Genomic DNA, 18,568 nt, shown 5'->3' on the forward strand with positions numbered 1-18,568 from the left:
TAAGGATGTCAGTTATAACAACTCATTACTTTCAAGGGTTTTCAGTAGAAATTACTGTATAGTGCTATCTATAAACAAATCTCACAAATATATATGGGTCATCTTATAACTAGAAGACAAATATGACCTAAAAAGTGACAAGCCCATGTCATGCTATTTTCCTAAATATACCATGTTGTAAAAATAATAATAATAAAAAATTATAATCTCCAGAGCATACAAAGCAGGATTTCAGGTTTAGAAGCCTAAATATATCTGGCTTTGCGAAGAAGACAGTGACAAAATGCTAATACTACTATATGTCATTTATCAAAATGCACAAACTGTCAAGCAGTAATATGCTATTTATTGTACAGCTCGGAGAGGATTTCCACTTTTGCTCCTAATTCACTTAGGTGCCTTTAAAATCTTACCCCTCACAGAGGTAACAAGAGAAGCATTTTTAAACTGTGCTCCCCCTGCTTTTCAAGACTGCCTCTTCAATTATGAATCGCTCCTTAGTTAGGAAAATTCAGAACCAACTTTCCTTTTTTTAAGATTAACATATACATTACATAGAGCATCTTACTACTGAAAATAAATGTATGATCTTGAAAAGTAGTACCAAAGCAGGGCTTGAAGATTATAAGGGGTTTTTTTTCCATTTCTGAAAGTAACTTACTTTAAAGTCCCTGAAACGGGGTAACATCCATCACACTATATTTTATTAGTCTTTAAGGCAGCCTTAAATAACTGGGCCTAAAAACAGATCTTGGTTGATATGGCAAGTATCTAAAAAGGATAACTCTGAAAATATCCTCTGCTGGGTTCAGCTTGGATTTTGCCCAAATAAATTCAATCACCTCTCATTATGATTGAGGAGAGGAAGGGAAAAAAAAAAAAAAGAAAAAAAAAAGAAAAAACTCAGGAAAGCAAAGTGCAGCTCTGTTTAATCCATATAGACATGTCTACCCAAATCCCTTTGCTAATGTATTTCTAATTCAGATAGGCTAGCTCATCCTGTAATAATGAGAGCTCCTGTGAAAATGTAGTGCATTTTTAGTATTCTTCAAATGTATTAAGCACCTCTATACCATTTTTTAGGGCTTTAGCCCTAAAAAACATATATATATATATATATATATATATGCAGCTTTCTGAGGTAGGCAAGCTGGTTTCTTTCCCAGCGTAATTGTGAGGCTATTTAGGAGAAATGAGTACCTGCTGGACAAAGCCACACAATAAACAATATTTGCTACACAGGTAGAAATCCACAAAGGGCATTTCATCTCTTTCCCTGCCCCTCAAGCATCTTATATACCTTGCTAATTTTGACAGCTACCACTAAGTGCTAAATTCTGACCTTTTACAGCTGCAAACAGACCTGCCATATCTGCAAGGCAAGAAATATAGAAGAATACTTGAAAATATGATCTTTTTTTTTTTTTAACTTCTAATACTTTTTTTTTTTTTAACCTGATTCATGCTGCCAGTTGTGCATGACAACTGAAAATTGAAAATCAACCTTAGCAACAGAAACGTAGACTGAAATTAGGAGAACTGGAGCTTTTGTGCAGCTGTAACACTTGCTTCCACGTGCGCTGCAGCCTGTGCTCGGCTCCGCACTCGTTACTGCTTCGCAGCTCTCCTCCTCTCTCACAACTAACATTAACTCCCCATGGCAAAGACCTATAGCCCTAAACCATACGCTGCTAAACCAAACGCTTCAGCTACATGAATCAGGCTTTTAAATAATCACTAAGGCAGAATTTTAAAAAGCATATAATTGAAATCATCCAGTTTCTGAGCCTTTACCATTTACTTACACCAAGTTGAGGGCTTTTTAAAGTTTTTAAAGGAGACTTTGAAGGGAGGAACCTTGCTTTTTTTGGTCCCCCAAAAAGTCTCTAACAATAAGACTTTTGTGGATGCAGTCTGTTTAGGTAGCCTGCTTCAGCCACAGCTCCCTTTATCACACAGTTTGTAATAAAGTAAGACTGAGCTTCCAGCATGAGTCCTTCTGTCCTCCTCCTGCGTCCTCCTACTTGTTTCACTCTCTCACCATCTCAGATATGACCAAACTCACCTTAGCAGAGGCTACGTGTGACCAGATTTGCTACCATACTCCTGCTGGTGCCTATGGTATCTTTACGTAACTTGATATCGCATTTCATACAAAACCAACTTTGATTTAGTGTGATGGCCATACCAGTTAATTTTCTCCTTAGAAAATATATTATTCACTAATTAGCACACTATTACTCCAGCGTTCACCTTATCTATTCCTTGCTTTTTCTCTTACAACTTATTCTCCTCTTTTCTCACTGATTTTAACCTTCTTTTTTTTTTTCTCCATACATTCCCCCGTTCACATTGAACTGGAGAACTGAACGTCTTGAGAACCAGTCACCTGTGCAAGTTCGTGTTGTGATTTGGACATTTGGTTCTTGGAGGCAGATAGAAACAAGCAATTGTCAAGCGGGTCATCGAGAGCATGGCAAATGGCACACACACAGCTGCAAGCACCTACTGCTAGGGTAGGTAGGAATTATGGATCATGCGGAGGTGTAAGGCAGCTCACAGCATGCTAAATAAACCGGGAGAGAGAGGTAAATGACGGGGCTCCTGTTAACATGTGTCACTATTTATTATTTGCCTTTGGTTATTAATCTTGTGATTGTATATTTCTGGTAAGATGTTAACCTTATGTTACTAAAATTTTTAAATTATGTCATCATCATGTAACGAAAGGACATTTTTCCTCTATTAGTAATGTAGCACACGGTAATAAAGTATACATATGATTCATGTTTACATATGGTTCATCAGACATTTTAACTGGACTTAAATTAGCAATAGTGATATACTGACACTTCTCATCTTCAATCACAAGTACACACAGACTATATTTTCTTTCCAAAACTCAGGTGCCTAATATTAACTAAGAATAATTAGACTTTGAAGGTCACAGAGCAGCAGATGCAATTTGCATCCATGATCAGGGAATGAATATCCCATAATCAGATAACCAGTACAGATGGACTGCTTTATAACACATACCACCATGCTTATTTTCATTCATTTTAATATGTTATCATTTAGGTGCTTTAACTAATTCTGTAACATGCAAGGAAATCAATAATGCTACTTAAAGATGGAATAAAAGTTTCTCGTCAGAGAAGGTATACCAGACGATTCTGAAATGAAAAATTAAAATGACACAGACTTTCCTATACGAAACGCACAGGGAAAACGCGTTCAAATGATCCTGTTTAATAATTTTACAACACTGTGACACAGTAAAACCATCAAGACATTTGCTCCTCTGATAGAAAGTACACCACCTCACCTCCTTCACAAAAAGAGATATTACTTGCACTACAATATTAACTGCATTTTAAGGACTTGCCATTGTATAGGTTATAGAAGATTTTCTGAGATCATATAAAACGAAGGATACAGGAAGGAGAAAAGGGTTCCATATTCAGATGGATGTTTGGAAAATAACGTTATACGACTCAAGGATACACATCTCCTCTCTGCAGACACTTTAGCAAATCAAATCATGGGTTTACAATAAAATTACGGCTATTCATTACTACTATCATTTTAAGTGCAGTTGTAATGGCGTAGATATTAGTGGCGCTTCATACAGTTGTGACTACTAAAAGGTGCTGGGTACTTACTTTTCCAGTCCCACACAAGCAGCAAGGATGTATGTAGCTTTCTTACCTCCCTGGTGCTACTCAGAGAACGTAAAATTATGCACATGTTCATGTGTCTGTGTGATCAGGACATAATAAATCTTACTATTAAGTTAATGTCTTCCCACAAAACTAGATTTTGGAATAGAAAGACAAATGGACATTTTAAAAAACTCCTCATATATAGAGGCTTAAGCATATGCAGAACATTAAGATACAATGGTCCTAAAATTGAACAATGTAAATAAATATTAGCTGCTTGACCTTTTTAACTGACAAATATTTCTCCCAATTTAAAAATACACAGACGCATTCCCCTTTCCAAGCTGAGTCCTCCACAAAACGCTAGTTTTAAAGGTTCAGTAACGATATACAACACCATGAAAACAGGGGTTTATGATGGCCTTTAGCTACAGCAATGTGAATGGCGCCTCTACAATTTTATTTGGTTAAAAAAAAATACTTGCTCAAGTGATGTAATAGACCTTCCCATCAAATTTCCTTTCCTGCTTCACAGAACTGCACATGTATTGTTTTTTATATGCCAATGAGTTCATTGGTGATAAAATGCTGCCAAAAGCCGTCTTTGATGAATGGTAATAAATTCAAATGCCTTATATTACACTGCACATTTTTTTTTTCTTAAGGACAGAAGGGAAACAAACAAATTCATCATAATTCACACTATCAATTTGACCCTGTAAGTATGAGTCAAAAAATCATAGCATCAAAAAAGCAACAATTCCAGCTAGTTATCCTTTTTACTTCTGATACTGTTAAACATAAAGATAGTTAACACAGAGACTTCTTACCACAAAATAAAGAATAGTGCATTTATGCTTGTTAAGCTATGAAACATGAATAGGAAAATAAAAATTAAATTACTTTGCTTCAAATCCCCCCTTCCAAATGAAAGCACTCTGGTAAAAAGGCCATTTGCACTGTGAAAGTTTTCTAAGGGCTTGAGTAAAAGAGAGTAACCCCCAACAGAGAAGCCTGAATTCAGAGTGTATCTGTTGTTATTTGGAAATGGGAAGAAAGAGGATTACCTAGATGTTCAGGCTGTTGGATTCGAGATTTGGAGGAAGGGATCAATTCAAAGGTAGCGACACGTCCTTCACTTCATTGCTGTCCCTCGCACCTTGGCCATGCATGATACTCTGGCCCCTATTTTTAAACCATTATTTTACAACTGAATGCTCCCTTCTTCATCTTCACCTTCTATTTTTTAACAAAAGCTATAGAAAGTATCTCTACACACAAAGACTATATCACCACACCATTTTTCCTACAAATGACTCAACCTCAGTTCTAAGTAATTTTCAGAGCAAGCTTCTGTGTTATTTCTATGCACTATCTTTCTCATCTTGCCTCTGAAATTATGTAAATATTAATGAGCTGCTCTGAAGATATTTGGCTGATATACACCTGTTTCTCAAGTGCTACATATCTCAGAAAGAAAAGGATATAAAATTGTCCGCCATCTGATCCAACACTTTTTCCAGACTCACCATCGATACAGCAGCAATACATATGGCAGATTCAATTTCTCAGTACATCAGAAATGTTTCACCGTTAGATATTTAAGGAATAATAATCAATAGCGTGGCATCAGTTTTAATACTTTATTGACTGGCTATATCCTAGATATGGACGAGTGTAAATTCAATCAGAGATTCTGTTTCAAAATACCCATGATGACCTATGTAAATACAGTTCAGAAGTTGATTTAGACTAGGAAATAAGTATCCGATAAATAAGACATGCTTGCCAAGGGTTGTTTGAAGACAAAAACCACAAGAATAGTGTGGACTGTCATAATATAAGGTCTTTTCCTTACACCCCATGGGGGTCCCCTGGTTACTCACTGATACAGCTTAGCATAGCGCACCTTTTTAGATGCCTTTCTGTTATCTAGTTGTATCAATACTCACTACAGTTGATTGCAATCTGTATCCCTTCAACTTCATCTATTTTCTATCTCAGACGGCAACTAAACCTGTACAGAGGTCATTAAGCAGCAAATGTGTTAAATAGCCTTTAGCATACTTTCAGCATAATCTTCTACTAACTGCTTTTCTCTCGGTAGGTACATACAAAACAGTTTCCTTAAAAGAGAACGAGAGAAATACAGAAACTTCTCCTGTTTCTTTAATGACTTTTATTGATAGTTTTGTTTTGCTTCTACTTTGGGCCTGAATCCGACAGACTCCCATATCTATGTCAGCATTTTAAATCAGTAATTTATGTCATAGGTTGAATCACATAATAATAGCATTTATAGTTTATCATACTCACATAGCTTTCTGGGTGTGTACCTCGGAGGCAAAAGAAGCAAATTTTTATTAACACATGTTTATACATAATTGACCATTTGGGAAGTAGGAAGCAGAAATGGCTGTGATTTACATAGTTTAAGAAATGTCTTAGAGCACCTCACCCAGTCTGGAGCTCCCACTGTGACAGATGAGCAAATGCCCATGGGAGATGACAGCATGGTATTTATGGTATTTCCTTCTGAGACAATTAAGTAACATATGCCAAGACCATAGGGATTATCTCTGAGCTACACAGTATGCAACTCTATCTTCAGAGAAATATAATATTTTATAAATTTGACAAACCATAAGAAAGAAAAAATTGATTCACCCATTTTAATAATGCAGTAACTTTTCTCTGACTTAATCAGACATTTCTTGATTTCTTTTTTTTTTTTTTTTTTTTTTTGCAATAAAACAGTGACAAGCTAACATCCCACACACTACTTCAGAGCTGCTGTGCGAGGCTCGGGAAAATCTCATGCTCACACACAAAGTGCACACTGCTATCCCGTGATTAAATGATTTGACAGCCCACTTGCTCTAGAACAGCCCTGATTTTACACCTCCAGGAAAGAATAAAGCAAACTCTAAAATCCATACGGTTTTATTCATTGAAGGCCTTTGATGCAATCGCCAAAATAAGAGCTAGTAGTCTGTTGCTTAGAAAAGCTCATGGGCCTGGATCTTCACTGATTTTCGCCTTGTGCAGCCATTTATTCTTTTGCAAAGTGGATGCAAAACATAGCACCAACGATTTGCTATCATTTTACACACACTTTATCTTAGCAATCTGCACAGTATAACAATTTATTTATGAATGCACTTATATCCTTAGGTGTTCAACAATTCTATATATTATGCCAATATTCTGCATCTGCAGGACCAGTAGGATACAGGTTATAGTACCACAATTTCTATATGTATTAGCAACAGTGCAACGATTCCAAGAATACATTTTTGGGGTCTTGGTTTAATTTGCTTATAAACTTTTTAGAACAATGGATTTTTCTTGTCCTCCATTACAGAGAATTAATTCAGAGGAACGTTTAACGAATGTATCATTCTGCAGAAATTTGCTTTACAAAGCAGTAGAAAAACATATTTGTTCTCCACATTCAGAATGGTGTCAGACATTAGGTGAATGACTACAAGTGAAATCAGATACATGTCACAGCATTTAAGATGTCACATGGACCACTTCAGAAACTCTCACATGTAAATCTAAAATTTCTCATGCTTAAATAAGAGAATGGATCAAGAAACAAGAGACTGACGGTATACCAAAAGATCAGGTTGCGTATAATCTCTTCAGAAATACCAAAAATGCTGAAATGTATTACTTCATAGATGCACTGTCTTTCATTTTTTACGAGTTGAAATTGAAAAATCCAGATTCTTACAAAAGTTGCAGCAGTCACCATTTATACCATTGTATGTGCTGTGGGCTGCTCTTCTGCAGCCCCTAGTGTAACAGCATATTGGCTCGTGGCTCTAAAACAATAATATTACTTTTCCAAAATTTATAATCAAGTCTTCTGTTATGCATCGTGTGTTCAAAGAGTTGATAACCTTTTAACTGTTCTTACTGAAAGAAAGCACGACTCCCCAACAGAGCGGTTTTTTATGATTTCACACCAATTTTTTGTTTCGATTCATCAACCTGTGCCAAATTCTGAACTTGTTTTTTTACTTTCTATTTAGTCCAACAGATTTCCATTAACATGGAAATATGTATCATGATTTTTACGTCAGAAATCACCTAGTGGACAGTGGAAAAAAAAAACCCAACCAACCAACCAACACAAATCCCAGCAGATATCGTATAATTCCTCCAATAATTGTAAAACTTGGGTCAAGAATATAACAAAGGCATTAATTACAAAATAGCCAAGATGTCAAGGCTACTTTTTCTTTCAACAGTCATGGGTTGAAAGCTTAAGTTCCCCTACTACAGATATCATGTGATAAGAAAGTAATGCTCTAGAGACGACATTACTGAAAGTTATAGATGGACTAGTTTGGCAACTAATAGATCCTTAATGGCTTTCAGAAGTAGCCTATAATCTCTGGTAATACCATCTCTAGAGGGTCTTCATGATGTATTACGTAATAATTGTAGTGCTTCTAAATATAGTTTGTATTACACTGATTACTGTGCCATTACATTTTTTTGTGAGATTATAATGGGATTTTTGGAGTTTGTTCTGTCAACACTGAGAACTTTTACAGTTGTTAATGTTTTTTATTATGACATTAACTTTATTTCAAAATACTTGGAGTGTTGATTATTTCGTGAAAAGGGAAATATTTACTTTGAAAGGAAGTCTGGTCCTTTTTTTCTTACTGCTCTTCAAAAGCTGATTTTTATACTTAAAATGGTGACGAGAAACCGAAGGACGCTGAAAGCAGTTGTGGGTGCTACTGTGGGTGCATCTTTCATTGCTGTTCAGCTGTCCCTGCGCATCACTAGAACTGAGGTTACACAGCCTCACCTTATTTGTTATCCTTACAATCATCTCAGACGATTGGCCTGGCTACGGGGTGATTTTTATGCCAGTTAAGTGTTCTCAGCACATAGGCAAAATTCAACCCGGTGGTGGGTTTCTCTTTGATTCACACAGCAACTCAGTTAAACTGATTTCACCATTTGCTCCAAGCTGATCTGCTCTTGCAGGTTCTGACACCTTCTCCTGGGAGCCTGCAGGCAGCGTAGGAAGGGGCTCAGCACCAAGCAGGCACTTGGTAGAAGCATCCAGCCTCTGCCAAAATAGTCCTAGGGCAGGAGTAATCCTCCCAGCCATACCTTCTGTTTCCTCCTCTCCCCCCAGCTCAACAGAGGTCAGAGCCTCCCAGACACACACTTCTCTCTCAAGCACCAAATACGCAAACGTAAACATGGGTCAGCCAGGGTCTGGCTGTACCACACCACAGTACTGATGTGCAATGGTGAGAGTGCAGAAGACCTTGTACGCTCCCTTATTATTGTGGTTAGCTTCACTGTAAGCAAATGTATTCAACTGTAATTATGAAAGTCAGTTCATCTATTTTGCACATTGTAATCATACTATTATAGTTTAGATCTGAACAATATTTCCAAAAGACACGAAACATGCTCTGTCCATAGCCACCTTACCTTTGCCACTCAATTCACAAAACTAACGTATATATGAAAGTTCCATACTTTCCTTTTGAAGAATTGCTCCTCTTCACATGAAGATACACAGTTTGGTGAAGTAGGAGGACACATATCAGTTCTCACGGATACCCTTTCCAGTTACAAGCATATTAAATAAAACACGGACAATACATATTTGATATACAGAATATCTCATTTCATCAAAAAAAACTCAGCAGGCTTTTCTGTTTTCTCCCCCCACCCCGCAAGAACTCCTCTTTTAACACTTTCTGAACAGCCATGCATTACATGGTGCAAAGTGATGAATACTGAAATCACTAAAGCAGTATCCGAAAGCGTAAATACACCAGACAGCGGTAAACACGCATAAGCTCAGTTGGCCACTGTGGGTGCCCAGCAAAAGGAGGTCCAGATCCCAGAACATCTTGCTCTGCCTCTTCTTGCATTACGTGTGAAGGTGTGGTCTCTGGGATTAATCCCTGTGTACGAAGAGCTACACCACAATATTATATGCGAAAGGTCAGAGCACCACAACCTCCCAGAGACTGGACAGCCTAACTCTCCACTCAAGCCAAAGATATGTTCATCCTGAGCAGTCATGATGTCAAAATATGGCATAGGATTTTATGCTTGAGTCTGTTTTTTGTTTTTTCTTTTTTCTTTTTCCAAGAACAGGAAATATGAAGTGAGTATTACTGTAGAAAAAGAATCACACGTTGCTATTACAGTGGGGGGATTTTAGGATGAGTGCAATTACATCAATATTATTGTAATTAATGATTACATCATGCTTTAGAAAAGGAGTACAGAAAAGGTTGGTATTAACATGCAAGACATGGCAGAGTGATATCAATACTCATTTTACTGTTCAGATTTTTTTTAAAAAGCTAATAGCTGTCAAAAATACCCATTATAGGCTAGTCTATAATTTGTAGAAGTCAAGTAATACATTTTTTCTGAAGGTATAATGGATGCTCCATGGAGCAATTATTTTAGAAAGACAACTTCATCTCAGCTGTCTCATGCCAACAGAACTATTTAAGAGCCAGAAATGCATAATTCAACATGGAAGAGCTGTCAGATTTGAGAATACCTTTAAATTATAAAAACTTAGCACCACTAGTCAGTTATAATTATAATGGAAATGTAGTTTTCTGTCGTTTTATCATAGCAAACATCTCTTAAGAAGCAATTTCATGTGTTAAAATATTTTGGCAAAGTGACTTTTGATTCTAAAGGGATACAGATTATCTAGTTTTGTACCTGAATATTTTTCTTATAAATTGAATGTAACAGCTTACATCGTACAAGATGGTAAGAGCAAAAGTATTATTAAAATCCCATTGGAAATTGTTACTATGAAACAATGAGCAGCATAACTCACTAGGACAGGTCAACTTATGCACAAAAATATTATTTTATTACAAAATATGACAAGACAGTTTTTCATCAGACAGTCAATTATTTTATACAGCACACAGCCAAAATACAGAAGACGGTTCTTCTTTTGACTTTGGCTTCTTTTAGTAACTAGAAAACCAAATTGTGAATAGTTGAAGTAATCACTCAAATGGTTTTGGGATCTACACACCATACTAAAAGTGCTCTCAAAAAATTAGGGTGATCTTTAAATCTTTCTCATTTTCTTTTTTGTCCGTGATATTGCAATGCCAGTTCTTTTCTCTTTAGGCAGGACCAGAAAAATAGTCTATGGCTCCACTCAGAATCAAGCTTATCGACTTATTATAAGGTTATATCAGATGTCCAATATATGTTTTTTGTCAGTTCCCTCCAGAAGCTGAACCTGATCTACACACGAGGGTCGTGGGCCATATTCCAGGTACCAGGGCTCAAGTCCACTTTCCTTTCTCACCTTGTTTGCCGAGACCTAGAGCAGCTCCCAGTCCCCTCCTCTACAGAGGAGATCACGAAGTCTGGAGTTGCTGTTGTTCGTTTCTTAAATGAGTTATCAAGAATTTTACAAATTGAACTCTGTTTAAATCAAAAGAAAGAAAGTGCTTTAGGATTTTTTTTTAATAGTCACAAATAGTTCATTCTCCAACTAGTTCTACCATTAATGTCATGGAATTGCCTCTTTGAAACTGTTAGCAAAGACCTTTGTGTGGCTGTTTTTCAGACTAATTAGCTTTTTGATGTTGTTGTTGTTGCTGATAACCATTACACTTCCCAGATTTCTATTGGCCTTTCGGCTCAGCCCACACATGCAGTAGCAGAAGACCATTTTCCCCTCATGGGTGATAAGTTGCGGTCAGTTGGTTTTATTTATATATTGGCTAAGTGGCCTGATACAGTACCTATTCATATACATGATTAACTTTAAACAACTTAATCATCTGAGGTGCTCAAGGTAAATTTTAAGCAGGTTTGGGATGAAAAAATATTGAATTTTATCATTAAATATAATGATCTTGACAATGAGGCTTCAACGCATTAAGTTCCTATAATAGTATAGCTTCATCATTGTAACACAGGAGGGCAGGAATGATGGCTCTCCTTTTTTGTTATTTACTCCTTTTCTCCTCCCACAGCATAAGACGACATTACCATCCAAGAGATGGAAAGTTATCTTATCATTCTCTCCCTAAAGATACCAGCATATTAACAAATTGCTGAGAAACAGAAGATCTGATTCAGAAAATATCAATTTCTTGTTTCTATGGACACAACATGATGTAGTATTGCATAACATAATACAAATTAAGGAATTAAATTGGTTTCATTTCATCTGATTTTCTGGCACACTTTAATGTGTTAAGTATTTACTAAAGAGCCAATTGGAATGCATACGGCATACAGAATTATAATTTATTAACACATCTTCAGTAGTGGCACACATTATCTTCCACAGTCTCACCTGTAAATTTCTGGGTTAAATCAGGTTCTATCCCAATAGCACATTAAGTCTGAAGACAGACAGTAGTGTATTCAACCAGCAAATTTCCAGCATACTGTAAGATTTACTGTTATTCTGCATCTTTTTCATGTAATACACAATTGTAATTGCTTAAACGGAGCTTTAAAATTAATGCTATAAATACAAATTTGGGGTTTGCAGGACATCACACTGTAGACTTTTAATGAGTCAACAAAATTGTAAGTTTGCTACTCTATAGTACTCCACACACAGGCAATTTACTAATAATGAATAAATATATTTTAATAGCTCCTCCGTTTGCTGTGCCACATATTTGATTTAAGTGTAACATGGGACTCCCCCCATCCTCTGTAGACGTGGCCGCTAAAGGTTATCAAAGGGGCTGCTGCTGGTAAGGCATTGTTTCAGAGAAACTACACAGGTTTTCTTATAAACAATGTTTTTGTCTAATTTCTAAGTCCACACAGAAGGTTAGCAATAATGCAAAGCTGCAGTAACTATTAAATTTTCCACCACATAATTAAAATTAGCAGTGCTGGGACTGCACAGTTGTGTGCCATACAACTCAGGAAAAGTTAATATTGTATGATTTGAGACAAGGAAAGAAAAACACCTTTTTATTTCCTAGTTCTTAATAGCAGCAGACATTTTTTGAGATCCAGATGCTTAGCTCCTATCGACTTCAATGGGATTTGAACAGCCCTGCAAAAACACCATACTGTGTTTGGGACCTAGGCCAGTATCTCTGCACCACAGCATATGGGAACCAGGTAGTCCCTGCAGAGCTCGCCTACAGCCGTGCTGCATTGCAATCCACTGGGCAAGAGGGCCGTACTCAGTATGCAAAATGACATATTTTCACACATTTTTATCGCAACAGATACACCAAATATAGCATTAATAGTCAGTAGATTTTTAATTCTTCATTTCACTTAAGAGTGAACATAAAGATGAAGCAACTCAAGGACATATTACCTCCTGGCTTCCTTTGACACAAAGTGTATTTACAGTATGGCCTAAAAGTTTTTAGTCCAGTTTCTCAGTCCAACACTCTTGAATTCGATTAATGGAGACATTCTAGCACTTACGTCAAGTTATGCTGCATATAAATGGGGATAAAAGGATTACCAGGTTATAAATCAATTGAGAGATTCAGGGATATAAATCTCAGGGACACTAGGCTTCAGCGTTAATGGAAATGCAGAATTCCATTGGCTAATCACAATTTAGATTGCTACCAGATACATCACTGGATTTCACAGGGTGTCCTAATAAAACTCCCTAGCACTGTGGGGAGAGGTGGGAAAAGTAGAAAAAAGTCTCTGAAGGTGGCCCATAGAAATCTACTTCCACGCTAGCCATGGGCTTATACAGTAAATCATGCGAAAAAGGCTGATTTCTTAGACTAGAAATAAGCTACATCATGGTAGGGTTAGGAGTCATTGTTCTTTTTTTATACGGGTAATGCAAAAAGGAGGCTGTTGTACCTAAATTAGTCTCTTAGAAAAGCAGGCTTGCTTTTCTCTTAGAAAAGGAGGCACAAAGATAAGTACAGAAAACTATACGTGTACAGAAATGCACAACTTGCATGACAAAGTTGTGGTACAGCTAAGCTAAACAATGTTTTGAGACCATTTGTAGAAATATAGTTTTCATTATTACATAGAAAAGCAGATGATTTTCCCTCCCTTTGACAAAACAGTGCAAGATAGAGAGAAGACTCCAGTATGCAAAAATTATAATGGAATAGTTCAGGTACCCTACTTCATTCTTGCTGAAAAGGAAAGAAGATGGCTACAGATGAGACAGTTTAAAAGGCAGAAATCTCGAACTTGGTGCTGAGGAATATAGAAAGAAGGAGTAACAGCTGGGAAGATACCTTCGCTTCAGCGCAACTGGGGAGGGGGGAAGAATTTCGTGGGAACACGAATACTCAGCTTTCCTCAAGGGTATGATATCTTCTGGCTGTGTTTGACAAAGTACATTTCTGCTGAGTACTATAAGAAATAAAAGCCAAGGAGACACTATGGGAAAGGGAATGTCCGGCTGGATATGCAAAAAATGTAAAGGACAGTTTATACCCAAAGGGTCCTCTGTGAGTTTATAAATACAGTGTGTAATTCTTAGAACAAATCAAATACAAATAAGTTAAAAACAACTCAACTCATGCCCTGATTAGTTGAGGGCTTTTGCAGAGTATGATATATTTTAAGCTTATCTAGCGCCTAATATTATCATGAAAATGACCTAATGTTTAACTAAGCATTGTCCTATCTTCTAGATACAACAAGGGGGGAGAAATCTATTTTAAAGGCTTTCCTTTGCAAGAAAGTTGTCATATTAGAAATCCCTTGACTGTTGTGTTATGTACAAAACATATCCAACAGAGAGGCTCCTGTAGGTTCCCATAAATATTTGCTGAACATCAAGATATTCTATTGGAAATAATGAGAACGCATTGAGAAGGCATGACCCTGAGCAACTTGAGTGGGGAGGGTGGCATGGAAGATATTAAATCATGCTTTCTTTTGTCATTGCCAATTATATATTCAGGTTCCATGTCAATGTTTAATATATCACAGCAATGTATTACGGTTCCAATGTGTACTGCATAATCACAGTAACATCACTCTGATGTCATATTAGATATTGGCAAAGAGCCACATTATGAGTAAAAACTGGGGCTTACCAAGAAATGTCTACAATATTTTTTTTTAAAACACATGATTAATTTTAAGCCAAACCAAAGAAACAACACATTTGAAGGAGTGGAGGTCATTTCCAACCGTTACTTCATAGTGTACTTTGGCTCAAAGCCAAAGAGACAGAAGGGGAGACCCTGTAATAAAATATCTTTTACTAATTTTTTTTTTTTTTAATAGGGAGGCTGAAGATTTAGAAGAACTTTGGCATTTTCTGATGAGGTTGGGGGCTTCCTGAAATTACCAGTTTCCCTTTTGCCAGGCAGCCAAATATGTACACTATAGTACAATGCATTTTAAGTTAAATGATCAATCATTATCCAACATGCACTGGCATGCAGAGATTTCAAAATTCATTGTTTGAGGCATTTCTATGAAAGACTGAATGTTTTAGTTGTTATTTGGAAGGTTCTTGGAAATCCGGGAATGTTGAAGATGAGAGAAGAGTCATGCGCTATTAGATTTGTTCTGCCACAATAGGAGCAAACAATGTATAAGCGGTCAAATCTGGATTTCTGGGATCTGTTCCTAAATTAGTTAATAGCATGCTCTACAAGTTTAGCTAAAGTCACTTAATTATGGTATGCTCTCTCACTTTTCCCATCCATAAAATAGATGCATTCCCAAGTTCTCAAAGATGATGCGTGCCTTCATTCACTACTGTTCGTAAGATGTACTCAGATGGAAAATATTATAGCAGAGTAAAGTATTATTATTTTTCAACATGTTCTCTGTGGTAATGACAAATTCAAGACTCCAGAAGCGTATTGAATTTTTTGTACCCAGAGGGATAGAGTAGTATAAACTCAGCTTTTTTGTTTTGGACAAAAAAAAACTTATTATCATTTTCTTCCATTCACCTTAAATTAGAGTTAATTGGATGTGCATTATAAGTAAATAACTATCGTAAATTTATTAAGGTGAATCTGCCACAAGAACCAAATTTTCAGTCAGAAGTGCCTGCCCACCAAGACACGAACAGCACACGGTGTGTGGGCAACTGGGCTGTAATTGCTGTGTCTCATGAGGTTCAGTCGTAGGGGCTTGTCTTTCTGTGGCTGATGACAAATGTGGGAAGAAAGAGTATTCAGAGGGGTTAAGTTGATGTCGCTGAACTACTTTTTCCCCAAATACAAAGAAATCATTAGGAGATTTCAGCTATATACTTAGCAAAAGTAGATTTCAAAAATCAATACACACAGCAGACCCCTGGCCAAGAAACTGCATGTAAAGCTCAAATTTCCTCTCATTCATGCCTCAATAAATTCAGCTATTGAGCCCAGGAACAGCAGTAACCCTGGACATCCAAGGCTTCCTTTTGAGATGAGACTTTCTCTGTTGAAAGCCTGAGAAATATTTTCTTATGCTTCATCCTGTAACTTGATTACAGGCGGACTCTCACCTGCTTTTCAGGCAACTGACCAGGAGGCATTTTATCTCTCATACTATTCCATGTCACTGTTCCCATCAATCTGAGTACAATAAAGATGATGTTACCACTAATTTAAAAGTATCTTGCAGTAACGTTGTTTTTATAATATACCATTATCCAATGTCTCATTTAGTAACAGGAGAACAATTGTTATTACCTATTTCAGAACTTGGAGATCCTCAGAATACATTAGTTAAATATCTCTAATTTTCATTCCATCTACACAGTAATTTTAGCAAGTATAGTGACATAAGTGATTATGAAGGTAAATTTTCCTCAGGTACATGGTTCTAAGAGGAAAAGCTCACCCTAAGAATACATCTTCACTTTTTAGCATGTCCCTGCATTAATGCGGTTCCTCATATAACCACTTCTTATAGACCAGACCAAAGACCGCTGAAGTCAATAGGCACGCTCCATGGCTTTCCCCATCTATGTCAAACTGTGTCTGAACATTCAAATAGACTGTAACAGAACACGAAACGTGCCTTGTACAAAAGCATTAGCAGTAGAATGCAAACAAAAAAAAAAGTTGAAAAGGTTATTGTATGTTGTATTGTTGACTAAGACTCAAATGTTTTCTCTGAAAGAAAAATAAAATTAAAAAAGACATTTTCCCTGATGATAATAATAATGATAATAAAACTATTTCAAAGGTTTCACAAAGGATAGCAGCTCTTTGTCACAAGCAAGATTAAAATAAAAGTATCTGTAACTATAAAAGGTGTCAAATATTTAAGTACCTAATTTAGTCCTTTTTTTGGTCCTTTTCTGCTGTATCCATCACTATGTTTCCTACAGATACATGCAAAACCCAGCATGCCAAGAGCAAATACACATCTACAGTAGCAAACAAGGGACACCAGTAAAAGCTCTATTATACAGTGCTTCCAAATTTATTTTACTTGGAATGCGACAGAGCTGACACGACTTGTATTAGCACATTACCACCAGCTGAAGCGGGGAACTGCCACTCCTACCTCAGACCACTGGCAGAAACTATCAGTGTTTTTGTAACTGGACAGGTGAAATGAAGCAGCCCTCAACTCACTACCAAAGGCAGAAGTAACACAAGGCATGTGCACACCTTTCAGCCAGATGCTCAACACAGAGGGTGTTCTCCCAGAGACACACGCTGCACAAAATACCTCCCTTTTTCCTTGGAAATACCAATTACTGGTCTTACAGGTAGCTAGGTGGAAGTTCAAAGTAGCCTGGGTCTGCATATCCTAGCACATGCCACAGTCAAGTTGAGATTCAAAAGACCATAGAGGTGGTCAGAGATCATTTCTATCTGAAAACGCTCTTCTACTCGTCAGTGTTTAGCTACTTGGGGCCACTTTGTGACCTTGCTAACGTAAGTGTACAGCAAGGAGGGGTTATTGGTGCTAATGCAGGAAGAATCTGCCTTCTATAACTGCAGAATTTCATAATAATGTGTTTTACAGTGAGGTCCAAACCTGATTACTGGTAGAAAGGAGAATACCAAAATGAAAGCAGATGCTCATAAAAAACTACAGTATAAATGAAAAATACAAACTACATTAAACATTTCATTGAATTAAGGAATGGAAGATGGAGTTGTTCAGCTGTTACTTCTAGAATTATTTAATTAGGGAAGACATAAATAAAGATATATTTTCTGAAAACATGAAGATGAAGAGAAAGAGTCTGTGACTAGCTTGATATATATTTGCAAGGATGCAGACCTTTGCAAAAATGTTCATCACTGTCTGCATATTTTTACTCTTCTGGAATATTGCTTTTCATGCTTCTAAACTTGTTTGAAGTGATTGTTAAAAATAACAGTTAAAAAAATATAGTTATTCTTCTATTTTTTTACTAAATGAACTTGGTAAAATTCATAAGAAAATGCAGAAAAAAACAACCTCACAACTAAAATAACACTAGTAATCATAAAAAAGACTTTTTATTATTCATACTATAGTAAATGTGCACTTTCTCAATAAAGTACAAAGAGCTACAACCTTTTTGAAAAAATTAAAATGGAACCCCAACTGATGAGGAACTGTCAGGATAAGGATTTAAACCTGGCTCTGAACTCTGTACATTCTCACCAAGACTCATCGCTCAATCATGTTTCTTGGCATGAGAAGAACAAACGAATCTTCTTGAATTTTCAGACTGAATGATAAAATTTCAACACTGGAGGCAAGGGGGGCGGGGGGGGGGGGGGGGAGAAGAGAGCAGCAAGTAGAATAGAAGGTGACTACAAGCTGAACTTGAGAAAAACCCTACCCCTCTGTACTGGAAAGTCACGTACATTTGATGTGGACGTTACTAAGACGCAGTGAACACGAAATCATCAAGGCATAGTATTTCAGAGGAGAATTGCAATTTAAAGCTGAAGCTGGCTCCTAAACATGTACCTGTGAAA

Source organism: Platalea leucorodia (genome assembly GCF_965183815.1).
Source record: "Platalea leucorodia genome assembly, chromosome: 5".
Lineage (NCBI taxonomy): Eukaryota > Metazoa > Chordata > Aves > Pelecaniformes > Threskiornithidae > Platalea > Platalea leucorodia.